We start from the raw sequence: 16,067 nt of genomic DNA on the forward strand, positions 1-16,067 counted from the left end.
GAATCTTCGACATTTTAATTATTACGTGTTGTGGTGTGGTCCTCCTTGGATTCATCTTGTTTGGGGTTCTCTGTGCTTCCTGGACCTGGATGTCTGTTTCCTTCTGCAGGTTAGGGAAGTTTTCAGCTATTATTTCTTCAAGTAAGTTTTCTGTCCCTTTGTCTCTTTTTTCTCCTTCTGGGACCCCTATAATTACAAATGTCAACATACTTGATGTTGTCTCATTTAAAAATGATTATTTATTATTTTTGGCTGTGTACCTTGATACTTTCCATTACCCTGTCTTCCAGATTGTTGATCTACTTTTCTGCATCCTTTCATCTGCTGCTGATTCCCTCTAATGTATTTTTCATTTTAGTTATTGTACTCTTCAACTCTGGTTGAGCCTGCTTGGGATTCTCTCTCTCCCTTTCTCTTTGCCTATCTCCTGCTCACACACTCTCTCTCTTTCAAAATAAATAAATAAACATTAAAAAACCCCTGTTATGCTAATATGACAATTGAGATCTTTCTACAAATAATATAACCAATTTAAAGGATCCATCATCTGGCCATTGACAAGTAGGACCTTATTAATCTCATTAGTGACTCAAAGTAATAAGCTTTTTTTTTATGGGAATGCCCAGATGCAAATTTCCAGACTTAGACCATTGCTGCAAGAGGTGTCTCTGGAGAGGGCATAGGGGATGCAACCCTCATGATCCAAAAGTTTACTCCCCCAAAGAGCATACAAAAATGAAGGCCTTTGGGGCACCTGGGTGGCCCAGTCCATTAAGCATCCAACTCTTGATTTTGACTCAGTCATGATCTCACAGTTTACGGGTTTGAGCCCCATGTCAGGCTCTGTGCCGACAGCACGGAGCCTGCTTGGGATTCTGTCTCTCTCCCTCTCTCTCTCTGCCCCTCCCCTGCTCATGCTTGCAAATCTCTCTCCCTCCCCTGCTCATCTCTTGCAAAAATAAATAAATAAACCTAAAAAAAAAGATAACGAAGGTCTTCATTATGAAGGCAGTAAGGATGATGCATTGAAAATGGTGTCTCTGGTCGCCCATGAAAATGTGAGACACCTCCAGTCACAGACCTGCTAATATGTGTCACTGAGCAGGTGCTACTGGAATGGGACTTTCCAGTACTAACAAGCAACAAATGCTGAAGTGACAAAGGTGCCTTATGGGCTGGGACCTCTTATGACAGACTCCCCTGAGAGTTGGCACAGCCAGGCAAAGACAGTACTGTGTTTAACTGCACATCTTGGAACCCTAGTCTATTGACAGGCCACTAAGGTGCATCCCACTAAGTGCACCCCACTAAATACCCCCCACAGATGGTAGAGACAAGAGGGAATATTTTCACTGGTCACAAAGCCAAGCTTTTAGGACATGAAACAAGATGAAAGGAAATACCTCATCTGATTTTCACATAGAGGACCCACTGCAATGTTTACCTAAACAGATGCTACTCTGATGAGAACTGTAAATGCACCTGTGTGTGAAGCCAGCTTGAACATCAGGTTTGTAGGTCACATGCCTATGTTTTCCCCCTCTGGTAGTTCCTTTTCATGACAAATACACAAAAGACAAAAACAAAGAAAAATGGTGACCATTGCTGGGCGGGAATGGGTTAAGTTAAACCAAGAGTATTCTCCCAAACTTACCAGAGTCACTAAGCCCAAGGAACTAGTTATGCAATTATTTTTTCCTACTAATCTAAATTCAGAAATTGAGGGGGGAAAAGTCTCTCACCAATCTTGCCCCATTAGACCCTCAGGCTGACATCTCGGAGGCTGACACGATAAGGATTCTCACCTTCTGCTGGCTTTTGTCAGATGTCCTGGGTCTCTCAGCTACAGCAGTGTTAAATTCATGCTGCTGACTATGCCATCTGTTGGGGAAGAAAATTTTTCTCTACTCTTCTAGATCCTTCTAGCTGATCTATGAATCAAATTGACATAAAACAAATTAAGAGGAGAAAAAAAAACATTTTAAGTACCTGTGCACAGAAGCTCAATATTAAAATTGAGACCTAAAGAAATGACCAAGGCAGGCAAAATTGCTACTTTTAGACAAAGAACCAATAGAACTGTGAGTAATTAACAGGACAAAGAAAACTTACGTTCAAGAGCTCAATTAGTAAGGGAATCAAGGGAGGTGCCTGGATGGCTTAGTCAGTTAAGCATTTGACTTTGGGTCGGGTCATGGTCTCCCAGTTCATGAGATTGAGCCCCACATCAGGCTCTGTACCATCAGCACAGGGCCCCACATGTGCAGCGCCTGCTTTGGATCCTCTGTCTCCCTCTCTCTGCCCCTTCACCCCCCTCAAAAATAAATAAGCATGAAAAAAAATAAGGGAATCTAGGGGGGCCTGGTGGCTCGGTAGGTTAAGCCTCCAACTCTTGATTTTTGGCTCAGGCCGTGATCACACAGTAGTGAGACTGAGCCCTGTGTCGGGCTCCACGCTAGCCATGGATCCTGCCTAGGATCCTCTCTCACTCCCTCCGCCCCTCCCCGACTCATGCTCACTTGCTCATGCACGTGCATGCTCTCTCTTTCTCTCTCGCAAAAAAGAAAGGGAATCTAAACTGGGTTTGGGCTGGGATAATAAATTAGTAAAAGTGATAAGGTTTGTTTATCTAGCCTTCTCAGCTCTGAGTGCTCTATCTCTGGAAATAAGGATGTGTCTTTACCTCTTGGTACAGGAAGGGTACGTTTCACAGGGGAGATTCATTTCCTGCTTTCTAGAGAAAAGGGGGGCAGAGGGTATTCTTGCATTGACTGTGTAAGTAACTTTAATTCAAAATAATATGCCATCGTGGCATATTCTAGGGTGCCCTGCCATCGGCCCCCACGTAGGCGTTTGTGGAGGTTAGGGCTTGGAATTATCCAGATTCCGTGGACCCACAATACACCACTCCTGTGTCTGGTTCTCTCAGCACTGACCCTGTTTCAGGTCCCTTGCTGAACCAATCCAAGTGGCTCATGGTTACACAATATACATCAGCCACCCTTGGCAGCATGGGCACTCCAGGCCTCTGGAGCTCAGGCTGGTTCCCACCAACTGCACAGCCTCCACCCGGGAGGGAGCCCAACTCCAGAAAAAGCTTTTTAAGGCAGAAGCTGTATTTATTTATTTAATTAAAAAATATTTATTTATTTTTGAGAGAGAGAGAGAGACACACAGACACAGACAGAGACAGAGACAGAGTGTGAGTGGGGGAGGGGCAGAGAAAGAAGGAGACACAGAATCCGAAGCAGGTTTCAGGCTCTGAGCTGTCAGCACAGAGGCCGACTCGGGGCTCGAACTCACGAACTGCGAGATCATGACCTGAGCCGAAGTCGGATGCTCAACTGACTGAGTGAACCAGGCACCTCAAGGCAGAAGCTTTAAACTGGCAACAGTCCGTATTTGGAGTGGCTTCCTAATGAGGTCTGTGGCTTCTCCAGCAATCAAGGCTCCCAAGTGTCTCTTGGTGAAGGATACCCGAGTTAGCCAGCCCAGCTTCATCTTAGCAAGGCAGCAGTTTCTTCCAGCTGTGCCTTCATGGGGAACAGGCACGTGTGTGGGGGTTTGGGCTTGAAATTGGCAGGTTCTTTGTACTGTCAACAGCCTGCTCGCATGACCTGGCTTCTACTGAGACTTTCACTGTAAGAGGTCGTGGCCACCCTGAACTATTTTTTTTTTCTTTTAAAAAAAAATTTTTTTTTTTTTAACATTTATTTATTTTTGAGACAGAGAGAGAGAGAGCATGAACGGGGGAGGGTCAGAGAAAGAGGGAGACACAGAATCCAAAGCAGGCTCCAGGCTCTGAGCTGTTGGTACAGAGCCCGTCGTGGGGCTCGAACCCACGGACTGTGAGATCATGACCTGAGCCGAAGTCGGACACTGGACCGACTGAGCCACCCAGGCACCCCTTTTTTTTTCTTTTTTAAAAAAAATTTTAGGGGTGCCTGGGTGGCTCAATCAGTTGAACGTCTGATTCTTGATCTTGGCTCAGGTCATGATACTGGAGTCATGGGATTGAGCCCTGCATCAGGCTCTGCACTGAGTATGGAGCCTGCTTGGGACTCATTCTCTCTCTCTCTCGCGCTCTCTCTCTCTCCCTCCCACCCCCCTCTCTAAAATAAAATGAAAAAATTTAAAACTATTAAAAAAAATTTTTTTTTATTTAAAAAAAATTTTTTTTTTCAACGTTTATTTATTTTTGGGACAGAGAGACAGAGCATGAACGGGGGAGGGTCAGAGAGAGAGGGAGACACAGAATCGGAAACAGGCTCCAGGCTCTAGGCTCTGAGCCATCAGCCCAGAGCCTGACGCGGGGCTCGAACTCACGGACCGCGAGATCGTGACCTGGCTGAAGTCGGACGCTTAACCGACTGCGCCACCCAGGCGCCCCTAAAAAATTTTTTTTAAAGCTCTCTGCCCAGCATGGGGTTTGAACTCGTGACCCTGAGATCAGGAGTTACATGCTGTATGGCCTGAGCCAGCCAGGTGCCCCTACCCTGAACTATTGATGCACACATGTGAAGAATGTACCCCATCAGCCAACCTTAGGTAACCAGGACACGACAGACCCGTGGAGTTCAGACTGGTCCTCATCTGCCTGCCTAGCCTCCAGGGGAGAGAGAGCACAACCCCCAAACCTTTCAGAGGCGTTAGCTTTAAACTAGCAACAGTAGAATCATTTTGCCGGCTACCTGATGAATTCCTGTGCTAACCAGTCATCAAGGTTCCCAGGTGTCTCTTAGTGAAGGACACCCCAGAAGCTAGAGAGGCCCCATCTGAGCAAGGCAGTCCAGACTCTTAAGCTTTATCTTCAGGTACAATGTACATATTTCTGTAGGTTAGGGTTTGGAATGGGCATATGTCTTGTATCCCCGATTACGACCAACTGTGACCTAGTCTCTTCCGACACTTGCCCTGTTTCTGGGCAATAGATGCAGGAAAAACATTTGATAAAATTCCACATCAATTATGATAAAAACTCAGCAATCTAGGAATAGAGGGGAACTTGCTCAATTTAAGAGCATCTGCAAGAAATGTACAAATGTTGTTATACTTAAATGGTGAGAAACTCAGAGTTTCCTTACTATGATCAGGAATGAGGCAAAGATGTCCCCCATCATCATACTTTTCAACGTCATCATGAGAGATGTCAACAACATTTTGGAAGATGGAAAGTGGATAAGCAATGATGACTGACTTAGAGAGGAAATCCAAGCTAATACACTTAGAGAAGAAACAAATCTCAGTTACATCCCAGCAAGTTATTATGTGGATATCAACAAAGTGATCCTTAAATTTACACGGAGGACAAAAGATCCAGAATAGCCCACTCAATATTAAAGGGGAAGAATGACGTTAGAATACAGACACTACCCAACAACTTCAAGACTTAATGTAAGTCTACAGTGATCAAGACGGTACGGTATTGGTGAAAGAACAGATCAGTGGAACAGAATAGAGAGCCCAGAAAATGACCCACATAGTCAGTTGATCTTTGACAAAGGAGGAAAGACAATACAATAGAGGAAAGAGTGTCTCCTCCATAAATGGTGCTGGAACAGCAGGGTATTGCAGAAAAATATGTCTAGACACGGACCTTACACACTTCACAAAATTAATCAAAAAATGGAACATGGAACTAAATGTAACTATAGGCATACCTCATTGTATTGCTCGTTGCTTTATTGTGCTTGGCAGACATTGCATTAAAAAATTATTTTTTCATGTTTTTATTTATTTTGGAGACAGAGAGAGACAGAGCATGAGCAGGGGAGGAGCAGAGAGAGAGGGAGACACAGAACCCAAAGCAGGCTCCAGGCTCTGAGCTGTCAGCACAGAGCCCGACGCGGGGCTCGAACTCACGGACTGTGCGATCACGACCTGAGCTCAGGAGTCGGACGCTCAACCGACTGAGCCACCCAGGCTCCCCAACATTGCATTTTTTATAGATTGAAAATTTGTGGCAATGTTGCCTAACCAAGTGTATCAATGCTTTTTCCCCAAAACGTTTGCTCACTTTGTGTCTCTGTGTCACATTTTAGTAATTCTCACGATATTACAATCTTTTCTGTTGTTACTATATCTGTTACGGTGATCTGTGATCAGTGATATTTGATGTTACTATTTTAATTGTTCTGGGGACCAGAATATAAGAAGGTGAACTTAATAAATGTGTGTGTCGTGACCGCTCCATCAGCCAGCCACTCCTCATTTCCCTCTCTCTCTCTCTCTCTCTCTCTCGCCCCTCAGGTCTCCTATTCCTCCAGTCACAACAGTTTGGAAATGAGGCCAATTAATAACCCTACAGTGGCCTCTAAGTGTTCAAGTAAGAGGAAGAGTTGCGGTCTCTCACTTGAACTCAAAAGCTAGAAATGATTAAGCTTAGTGAGGAAGGCATCTCAAAAGCTGAGAATGAACAAAAGCTAGGCCTCTTGCACTGGCTAGCCAAGCCACGACTGCAAGGGAAAAGTTCTTGAGACAAATTAAAAGTGCTATTCCAGTGAACACACATGCTAAGAAAGTGAGACAGCCGAATTGCTGATACGGAGAGAAATTGCTAGTGGTCTGGACAAAATATCAAAGCAGCCACAACCTTCCCTTAAGCCAAAGCCTCATCCGGAGCAAGGCTTCAACTCTCTTCGATTCTAGGAAGGCTGAGAGAGGTGAGGAAGCTGCAGAAGAGAAGTCTGCCGCCAGAAAAGGAAGGTCCATGAGGTTTAAGGAAGGGAGTGGAGTCCATAACCTCAGAGTGCAAGGAGGGAAGCAGCGGGTGCTGATGTGGAGCTGTAGCAAGGGACCCAGAGATCTAGCAGGCAGGGCTGGGCTTCACAGCCTCAGAGGACGCGCCGACTCTCCTGTTAGGGGCTAATGCAGCTGGTGACTGTAAGCGGAAGGCAGTGCCCGCTCACCATCCAGAAAATTCTACGGCCCTGGAGAATTATGCTCAACCACACTGCCTGTGCTATAGAAATGGGGCAACAAAGCCTAGATGACAGTACATCTGTGTACAATCTGATTGGTTGAAGATTTGAAGCGTACTGTTGAGAACTGCTCTGCAGGGAGGATTTATTTCATAATGCTCCTTGACAGTGTACCTGGTCACCCAAGAGTTCTGATGGAGGCATAGCAAGAGATTTTAATTTTTTTCTTGCCTGCTAGCTAACACAACATCCCTTCTGCAGGCCATGGAAAAAGGAGTAATTCTGACTTTCAAGTTTTCTTATTTAAGTAATACATGTTTGGGTGCCTGGGTGGCTCAGTCGGTTGAGCGTCCGACTTTGGCTCAGGTCATGATCTCGCGGTTTGTGAGTTCGAGCCCCGTGTCGGGCTCTGTGCTGACAGCTCAGAGCCTGGAACCTGCTTCAGATTCTGTGTCTCCTCCTCTCTCTGCCCCTCCCCTGCTCATGCTCTGTCTCTCTCCATCTCTCAATAATAAATAAACATTAAAGAAATTAAAAAAAAAAAAAAAAGTAATACATGTTGTAGCTTGCCAGAGCCGCCGTGGTAATTCCTCTGATGGACCAGGGTAAAGTAAACTGGAAAGGATTCACCGTTTTTTTGTTGTTGTTTTGTTTTGTTTTAAAGTAAGCTCTAGGCCCAACATGGGGCTTGAACTCATGACCCTGAGATCAGGAGTCACGTGCTCTACAGACTGAGCCAGCCAGGTGCCCCAGGATTCACCATTTTTTTTTTTTTTAATGCCATTAAGAACATTTGTGATTCGTGGGAAGAGGTCAAAATATCAACATTAACAAAGAGCTTGTAAGAAGTTGATTCTAACCCTCAGGGGTGACTTTGAGGAATTCAAGACTTCAGCGGAGGACATGACTGCAGATGTGGTGGAAACAGCAAAAGAACTAGAATTAGAACTGGAGCCTGAGAGGAACCCTCTTGCACTGCTGGTGGGAATGCAAGCTGGTGCAGCCACTCTGGAAAACAGGATGGAGGTTCCTCAAACAACTAAACATAGAACTACCCTACGGCCCAGCAATTGCACTCCTAGGCATTTATCCACGGGATCCAGGTGTGCTGTTTCGAAGGGACACATGCACCCCCATGTTGATAGCAGCACTATCCACAACAGCCAAAGTATGGAAAGAACCCAAATGTCCATCGATGGATGAATGGATAAAGAAGATGGGGTATATATATATACAATGGAGTGTTACTCGGCAACCAAAAAGAATGAAATCTTGCCATTTACAATAGCATGGATGGAACTAGAGTGTATAATGCTAAGCGAAATTAGCCAGTCTGAGAAAGAAAATATCATATGACTTCACTCATACGTGGAATTTAAGATACAAAACAGATGAACATTAAGGGAAAGGAAGCAAAAATCATATAAAAACAGGGAGGGGGACAAAACATAAAAGACTCTTAAATACAGAGAATAAACTGAGGGTTGCTGGAGGGGTTTTTGGTGGGGGTATGGGCTAAATGGGCAAGGGGCATTAAGGAAGACACTTGTTGGTAGGGCACATAGGTGGCTCAGTGGGTTAAGCATCCGACTTCGGCTCAGGTGATGATCTTGCGGTTTGTGAGTTCACGTCCCACATCAGGCTCTGTGCTGACAGCTTGGAGCCTGGAGCCTGCTTCGGATTCTGTGTCTCCCTCTGTCTCTCTCTGCCTCTCCTCAACTCACACTCTGTCTCTCTCTCAAGAATAAATAAACATTGGGGCGCCTGGGTGGCTCAGTCGGTTAAGCGTCCGACTTCAGCTCAGGTCACAATCTCACACTCCGTGAGTTCGAGCCCTGCGTCGGGCTCTGGGCTGATGGCTCAGAGCCTGGAGCCTGCTTCTAGTTCTGCGTCTCCCTCTCTCTCCGCCCCTCCCCCATTCATGCTCTGTCTCTCTCTGTCTCAAAAATAAATAAACATTAAAAAAAATTAAAAAAAAAGAATAAATAAACATTAAAAAATTTTTTTAATAAAAAAGAAAAGAGGAGGACACTTGTTGGGATGAGCACTGGGTGTTATAGGTAGGGGATGAATCATTGGATTCTACTCGTGAAATCATTCTTGCACTATACGCTGACTAACATGGATGTAAATTACAAAAAAAGAAAAAGAACAAGAAGAAAGAAATGGAGCCTGAAGACAGGACTGACTTCCTGCCTGCAATCTCATGATAAAACTTGAGCCGATGAGGCGTTGCTTCTGATGGATGAGCCAAGAAAGCGGTTTCTTGAGATGGGATCCTGTCCTGGTGAAGAGATGCCGTGAACACTGTTGAAATGACAGCAAGGGATTGAGACTATCACAGAGGCTTGGTTGATAAAGCAGTGACAGGGTTTGGGGGGATTGCCTCCAATTTTGAAAGGAGTTCAAAATTGTGGGTGAAATGCTATCAAGCAGCGTCCCGTGCTATGGAGAAGTCATTTGTGGAAGGTCGTGGCACATTCCCCTGTTGTCTTAGTTTAAGAAATTGCCACAGCCTCCCCGGCCTTCGGGGAGCACCACCCCGATCAGTCAGCAGCCATCAGCACTGAGACGGGATCCTCCACCAGCGAAAAGATTGTGACTCACTGGGAACTCAGATGCTCTGCAGCATTTTTCTTGTTTTTTGGCAGTAAAGGTATGTAGACTGTTTCTTTGGAAATCCTGCTATTGCATAGGCCGCAATATAGCGTCAACAAATGTGTTACATGCACTGGGAAGCCATAGATTCTTTTGACCACCTTTACTGTGATATTTGCTTCATTGCAGTGGTATGGAACGGAACCCACGCTACCTCTCAGGTATGCCTGTAGATAAAACCGTATCTGGTCAGTCCCCAAAGTGAGAACTTACACCAGCCCAGAAGTGACAGGAAATTTGAACAGAATTCCAGCAAACTGATCTGGACACAGAAACCCCAAGCCTGTGAGATTTATGGACCAGAGGAGGAGAGAATTTGATCCTCCAGAAGCAGAAACTGTACATCTCGGGCCCCTTACCGCTGATGTTAAAACTTAACACCTTAGATCATCAGGAGAAAATAATACTAATTTCAAAGGGTTTCACTTGACCAATAGCAACAAAGTGGACAGGACGATGGCCTACACTTCACATATCATACCTTAAAAGATCTCCATGGAAAACACCAGGAGGAGTAGTAATATAATAATGAAATTAGGACTATTAACTATTATGACGGAGACAGACACATTCACCGCTACCTGCAGAAGGGACGGAACAGTTTTTAAAAGGCAGTCTAAATGTACTGCAGTCTTCTGTACTGTATTTACAGGCCATAGAAACATAGAAGTGACTGATGAGAACAGCTGAGGAAATAAGTCAAGATTCCATTTGTGTACATAAAGATAACAGGCCTCCACCGAATGTACATAGACCGTGCCAATCACCTTAGACCACACAGACCTGAGGCCACAAGGTGCTACCATTTAGGACACCACCTTGCGAAACAAATTATGAAAAGACAAACCCAGTAGAAACCCCAGAAACTGCTTACAGTGGCAGAGAAATAGAAACAACCAATCTTTTAATGTAAATAGGCCTAAAGAAAAAAGAAACACCTGTCAACCCAGCAATCCATTTACTGTAAATACTAACCCCTTTATAAAGCCAAATCCCACTAACAGATAAGTCACCAATAACCGAAGGAGAGAAAACCCCAGGGGACCCTCAAAGGGACTCAGCGTCTCTGTCTCCTGGCTAAAGCCAGAAACATCCGTCCATGTTACAGTAACCGTATCAATAGAAAACCCTCTTGTAAATAAAAATACTGCTTATACCACTATGCCGTTAGATACGGGGCCCAAGTAACAATGATACAGGATATCCTACTGATTTAGAACATTTTACCAATAAAAATGAAATACCTAAAGGACTGAGAAGTATTTAGTGACCGATTCGATTCCTAAATTGATGACAGACCCCCCAATTTAGGAAACATCCTTGGAAAGCATGTAATAGGACATATTTAAATTAGGGAAAAAATTAGTGTTCCTACAATTTCACCATAGAACAACCCGGCTGTCCTGTGAAAAAGCCAGATGGGTCCTATTGGTTGACAGTAGCTTATATGATTTTAAACAAATGCCCTCCCCAAATTGGAGGAGTACCCCCGGATACAGGTGCTATCATAACCAAGATCACCACTGGATCTGGAACTTACTACAGGGTGATATGATAGGAAAAGATAGGATAAAATAGAGAGGGAAAGGATAGGAGCTGAGGTCCCAGGGGGGGAAAAACACCTATTTTGGAACAATGCTGGGAGTAGGTCTGAACACAGTAAACCCCCTCAGGCTTAAGGTTCCTCTTCAGAATGTAACAGGCCCCACCTACTCCCCCTGAGGTTTCCCTCAGGAATTTGACAAAAGACCTAAGTTTGGTTTTAGGCTATCTCTCGTAATGGAATTGAGCCAATCAGGGATGGACCAGCCAGCACCTCGAGCTACCAGGCCAATAAGGGTAGGACCTGAGAGGGAAGGGGGGGGGGGTTAAGGGGTGAGGGGTGGGCTACCCAAAACCTTGTAAAACAAGGACCCTTGCTTAATGTCCTGGGCATTCAAAAGAGCTTTCGTACTATTCTTGCTTTTTTTTTTTTTTAATTTTTTTGTTAATGTTTATTCATTTTTGAGAGATGGAGGGAGACAGAGCATGAGTGGGGGAGAGGCAGACACAGAATCCAAAGCAGGCTCTAGGCTCTGAGCTGTCAGCACAGAGCCCGATGCAGGGCTTGAACTCACGAACTGTGAGATCATGACCTCAGCTGAAGTCTGACACCCAACCGACTGAGCCACCCAGGCGCCCCTATTCTTACTTTCTAGTCTTACACCCTAATAAACTTCTGCCTGCTGTTCATTTTATGTCCACCTTTTCATTCTTCGAAGGAGCGAGACAATGAATCCCAAGTACCATGGCAAAAATGATCCTGCAACAGTGGTAGACTTCTCTGACATGCTGTTTGCTGTTGTAGTTGATGAGAAGAGCCAACCCATGACTAATCACATGGGAAGGCAGACAACGTGGGTTTACGAGGTTGCCTCAAGGACACCTTAACAGCCCAGTAATAAGCCACGATTTCTAACACGACATCCTACGGTTCTCCTAAAAATACAACAGACACACACACCAATATTTCCTATTTGATGACGTTCCTATTTATGGTGAGAACTTGGAAGAACAGACTAGGGTCAAAACCGTTAGTTGAATTTCTTACGGTAGCAAGATGGACCATCGAGCCAGGTAGGTACAAAGACCCCACACTAGAGTAAAATTTCTAGGTATAATTTAGTCCTCTGAAGGCAGAAAAATATCAGTCCAGTCATAGGCCCAAATGATAGAAACATTTGGATATTGGAAACAGCACACACTACACATGAGGGTAATATTAAAACACATTTATGAAAAAACTAGGAAAGGTAGGGTATTTAGGGGAATATTCAAGAGCCGGACTTGCTTTTCAAATGATAGCATTTGAAAAATGCTATCAGACCTTTAATACACTGGCCCCAGCTGATGAGGATTCTAAACATCCACTGGAGTGCCTATACTCTTACTTGGGGGCGGGGGGGGGGGGGGGGGAGGAGGAGGAGGAGGAGGAGAGAGAGAGAGAGAGAGAGTCTGCAACATGGAGGCTACGGACTAAAACACGCCAGAGCTTCAAATGTTACCAAATTGGGTTTGGGTTTGAGAAGTTTCAAGTGGAGCCCTCTTCCAGGGACGGCATTCTATCAGCATTCAGAATGATCCAGCATTTGACATCTGGTTGTGGGTTGTCCTACAGAATAGCCTCTAACAAAACTAGGCTGTCCCAAACCTCTGGTAATGTAGTCATTTACCTTCCTATCAAGAAGATTGGGAAAGCACCCGAACCCCCATGGGGTGTGCTGCCCAGACCGACTTGGAGGAGTTCATGCCTTGTGAGACCCTCAGTTATTTTGAGGTTGTCTAAAATGAAAAAACCTGGGGCGCCTGGGTGGCTCAGTCGGTTGGGTGGTCCGACTTCGGCTCAGGTCATGATCTCACAGTCTGTGAGTTCGAGCCCCGCGTCGGGCTCTGTGCTGACAGCTCGGAGCCTGGAGCCCGCTTGGGATTCTGTGTCTCCCTCTCTCTCTCTGCCCCTCCCCTGCTCATGCTCTGTCTCTCTCTGTCTCAAAAATAAATAAAAACATTAAAAAAAAATGAAGTAAATAAAATGAAAAAACCTGTCAATAAGGTCTTTGGTGGTTCCATGTGTGCTAAGTGTGTTTGCGACAGGATCAAGTGTGCTTCCTTTATTTATTTTATTTATTTATTTTTATTTTGAGATAGAGAGAGTGCAAGTGGGGGAGGGGCAGAGAGCGAGGGAGAGAGAATCCCAAGCAGGCTCCGTGCTGATCCTGACCCCGGGCTCCATCTCGGGAACCATGAGGTCATGACCTGAGCCGAAACCAAGAGTCAGATGTTTAATGGACTGAGCCGCCCAGGCGCTCCAAGGAGTTTTATTTAAATATTCTATCCAGTTGTTTTCTTTGTCTTTGGTGGCAGGGTTGGTCTGAACCACCTAGTTGTGCTATTACCAAAAGCTGAAGTCCTTAATTTTTTCCTCAATAAAAAAATATATGTTGATTGCCTTGAAATCTATTGCTTTCAACCTTTGGGGAAACATCTTTTTTTTTTTTTTTTTTTTTTTCTTGTATACCTCTTTCCCTTTCCATCCCTGGTGGTTACTCTGTAGACCCTCTGTGCAACCATAATCCTAGGAATTTCTTTTGATGTCAGCTTTGGATTTCCCTTTGATTTTCTTCTCAGTTAAGTTTCCTGGGTCTGTAGTCTGTGTTTACACATGTAAATTTATTCCCTGTTTTGGTGAAGCAGATCATCTAATAGTTCTATCAAGTTAAAAATAAATGACACTGGCAGAGACATCCTGAGGACCAGAGCTGACATGCCCGTCTCTCAAATCACACCGTCACAATCAGGATGGCTTTTCAGTTGTTATTTGGACATTATGACTTCACTATTTGCTGTCCTGTGAGGAGTCTCCTATTTCAGCACTCTTTCTCAGATTATTCCTACGTTTTAGTGGAAACAAGTTAACTGGGTAGGGTAGTACATAGAATAATGGCTCCCCAAAGATGTCCGCATTCTAATCTCTGAAACTTGTAAATCTATATCTTTCAGTGACAAACGAGACTGCAGATCTGAATAAATTAAGGATCTTAGAATAGGGAGGCTGTTCTGGGTTATCCAGGTGGCTCCAATGTAATTATAGGAGGTAGGTAATTAAAAGGGAGGTAGGAGGTATGATAGAGACAGAGAGAGAGAAAGAGAGAGAAAGTGTTGGTTCTATAGATGGAGGAAGGGGCCGCAAGCCAAGAAATGCCGCAGTCTCTAGAAGCTAGGGAAGTTGAGGACCTGATTCTCCCCCAGAGACTCTGGAAGGACAGCCCTGCCAATGCTTTTATTTGGGAATTCTGATCTCTGGAACTGTAAGAGAATAACGTTGAGTTGTTTTAAGCCACTAAATTTGTGACAATACGCTACAGCAGCAATAGAAAACTAACACAGGTGGTGATTCTTTTCAGATCTTACAAGTCTTAAAATGTCTATATTCATTCTTCACATTGATTGCTTGGCTGATCATATCATTCTAGGTTGGAAGTCCTTTCCCTCAACACACTGAACACATTTTTTCCACTGTCTTCTTTCTTCAAACACTGTTGAGAAGCCCAGAGTCATTTTTATTATGATTTCTTATATGTGACCTTCCCCCTGCCCCCACCCCCAGACACTCAGAATATTGTCTCTTTGTTTTTAATGTTCCATTACTTCACAATGCTTGGGGCTCTAACTGTATAAAATTCTGTATGTCAGAAACCTGGTGCTTTTAAGCTCCATAAATCAATTTTGAAGGCAAAAAAAAAAAACACAAAAAACTGGGGAATAAGGCTATTATCATTATAATATAAATATATACTTAGAAACTCTTACAAATCAATATGAAAAAACTCAAATTCTTCAAAAGAAAAACTAAAACCAGTAATGCACAAACGAATACAATAATGGGTGGGAGACATGAAAAACCCCATAGCCTTCCTAGAAAGAAAATACATGCAAATTAAAACTGTGAGAGATTATTTTTCACTTTTTCAATTGGTGAAGATTAAAAAAAATACAGCCAATGTTGGTTAAGTTTTCACCACTTTTATACACCGTTGATAGAAATGTAAAGTCATACATTCTTCTGGATGGGGCGTAATTTTGCAAGTCAGATCAAAAACTGTAAAAAATGGTTATGTCCTGGGGCACCTGGGTGGCTTAGTTGGTTCAGTGTCTGACTTCAGCTCAGGTCATGATCTCATGGCTCTTGAGTTCGAGTCCCACGTCAGTCTCTGAGCAGTGACTGCTCTCAGCATCTCTGTGCCTGCTTGGAATTTTCTGTCTTCCTCTCCCTCTGTGCCTTCCCTGCTCTCATGCTCCTTCTCTCTCTCTCCCAAAAATAAATAGCGAAACTTAAAAAAGTTATGGCATAAAAATTATGGTCTAAAAAGTGGCTAGTATTGTTAAGAAGCTGACTCATGGGGAACTGAAGTGAGATTTGGTGGAAAAGAAAAAGTTTTAAAAAATGATTCTCTGGACTCTACGCTTTGTTACCGGTAAGGTTGATTTCTTTCTAGGGATGAACTATTTCTCCTTCCAGACTTTGAGAGGATACAAAGAAAGGCTTTAAGCAATGACAATAAAATAATAATTATAGCAATAGCAGCTAGCATTGAGTACTTACTGTGCGCCAGGTAACCTGTCGAGTATTCAATATATTTTATTTAATTTCTGCAGTAAACCTTTGGGGTAGGTAGTATTACTTACCTTTAGATGTGAAGAGTGACGCTTGGAGATGTTGAACAAACGGCCCAAGGTCACACAGATAACACATGTTGAAGTCGGAATTCAAAGTTTGTTGGCCGCCGACACGTTTGTGCCAACGTTCATATGTCGAAACCCTAATCCCCAACGTGAGGGTATTTGGAGGTGGCGCTTTGGGGAAGAAACAGATCATGATGAGAGTAGTGCCTTTATAAGAAGAGACTCAGGAGACTTGCTTCTGACTCCTCCCCACCATGTGAGGATATGAGA

General features: G+C 44.0%; 1 long non-coding RNA gene across 1 annotated transcript in view; it reads left to right on the forward strand.

Moving 5' to 3' along the window:
- The window catches only part of LOC147577042 (uncharacterized), a 41,407-nt gene extending 35,212 nt beyond the window's left edge, over window positions 1–6,195 (forward strand). Inside the window, exon 3 of the long non-coding RNA XR_015255926.1 lies at window positions 5,745–6,195. This is a non-coding gene — a long non-coding RNA (uncharacterized LOC147577042). The remainder of the gene's footprint in view (window positions 1–5,744) is intronic.
- Window positions 6,196–16,067: the final 9,872 nt, after the last annotated feature.

Source organism: Puma concolor, chromosome C2 (genome assembly GCF_028749965.1).
Source record: "Puma concolor isolate L17-30 chromosome C2, mPumCon1.1.hap2, whole genome shotgun sequence".
NCBI lineage: Eukaryota > Metazoa > Chordata > Mammalia > Carnivora > Felidae > Puma > Puma concolor.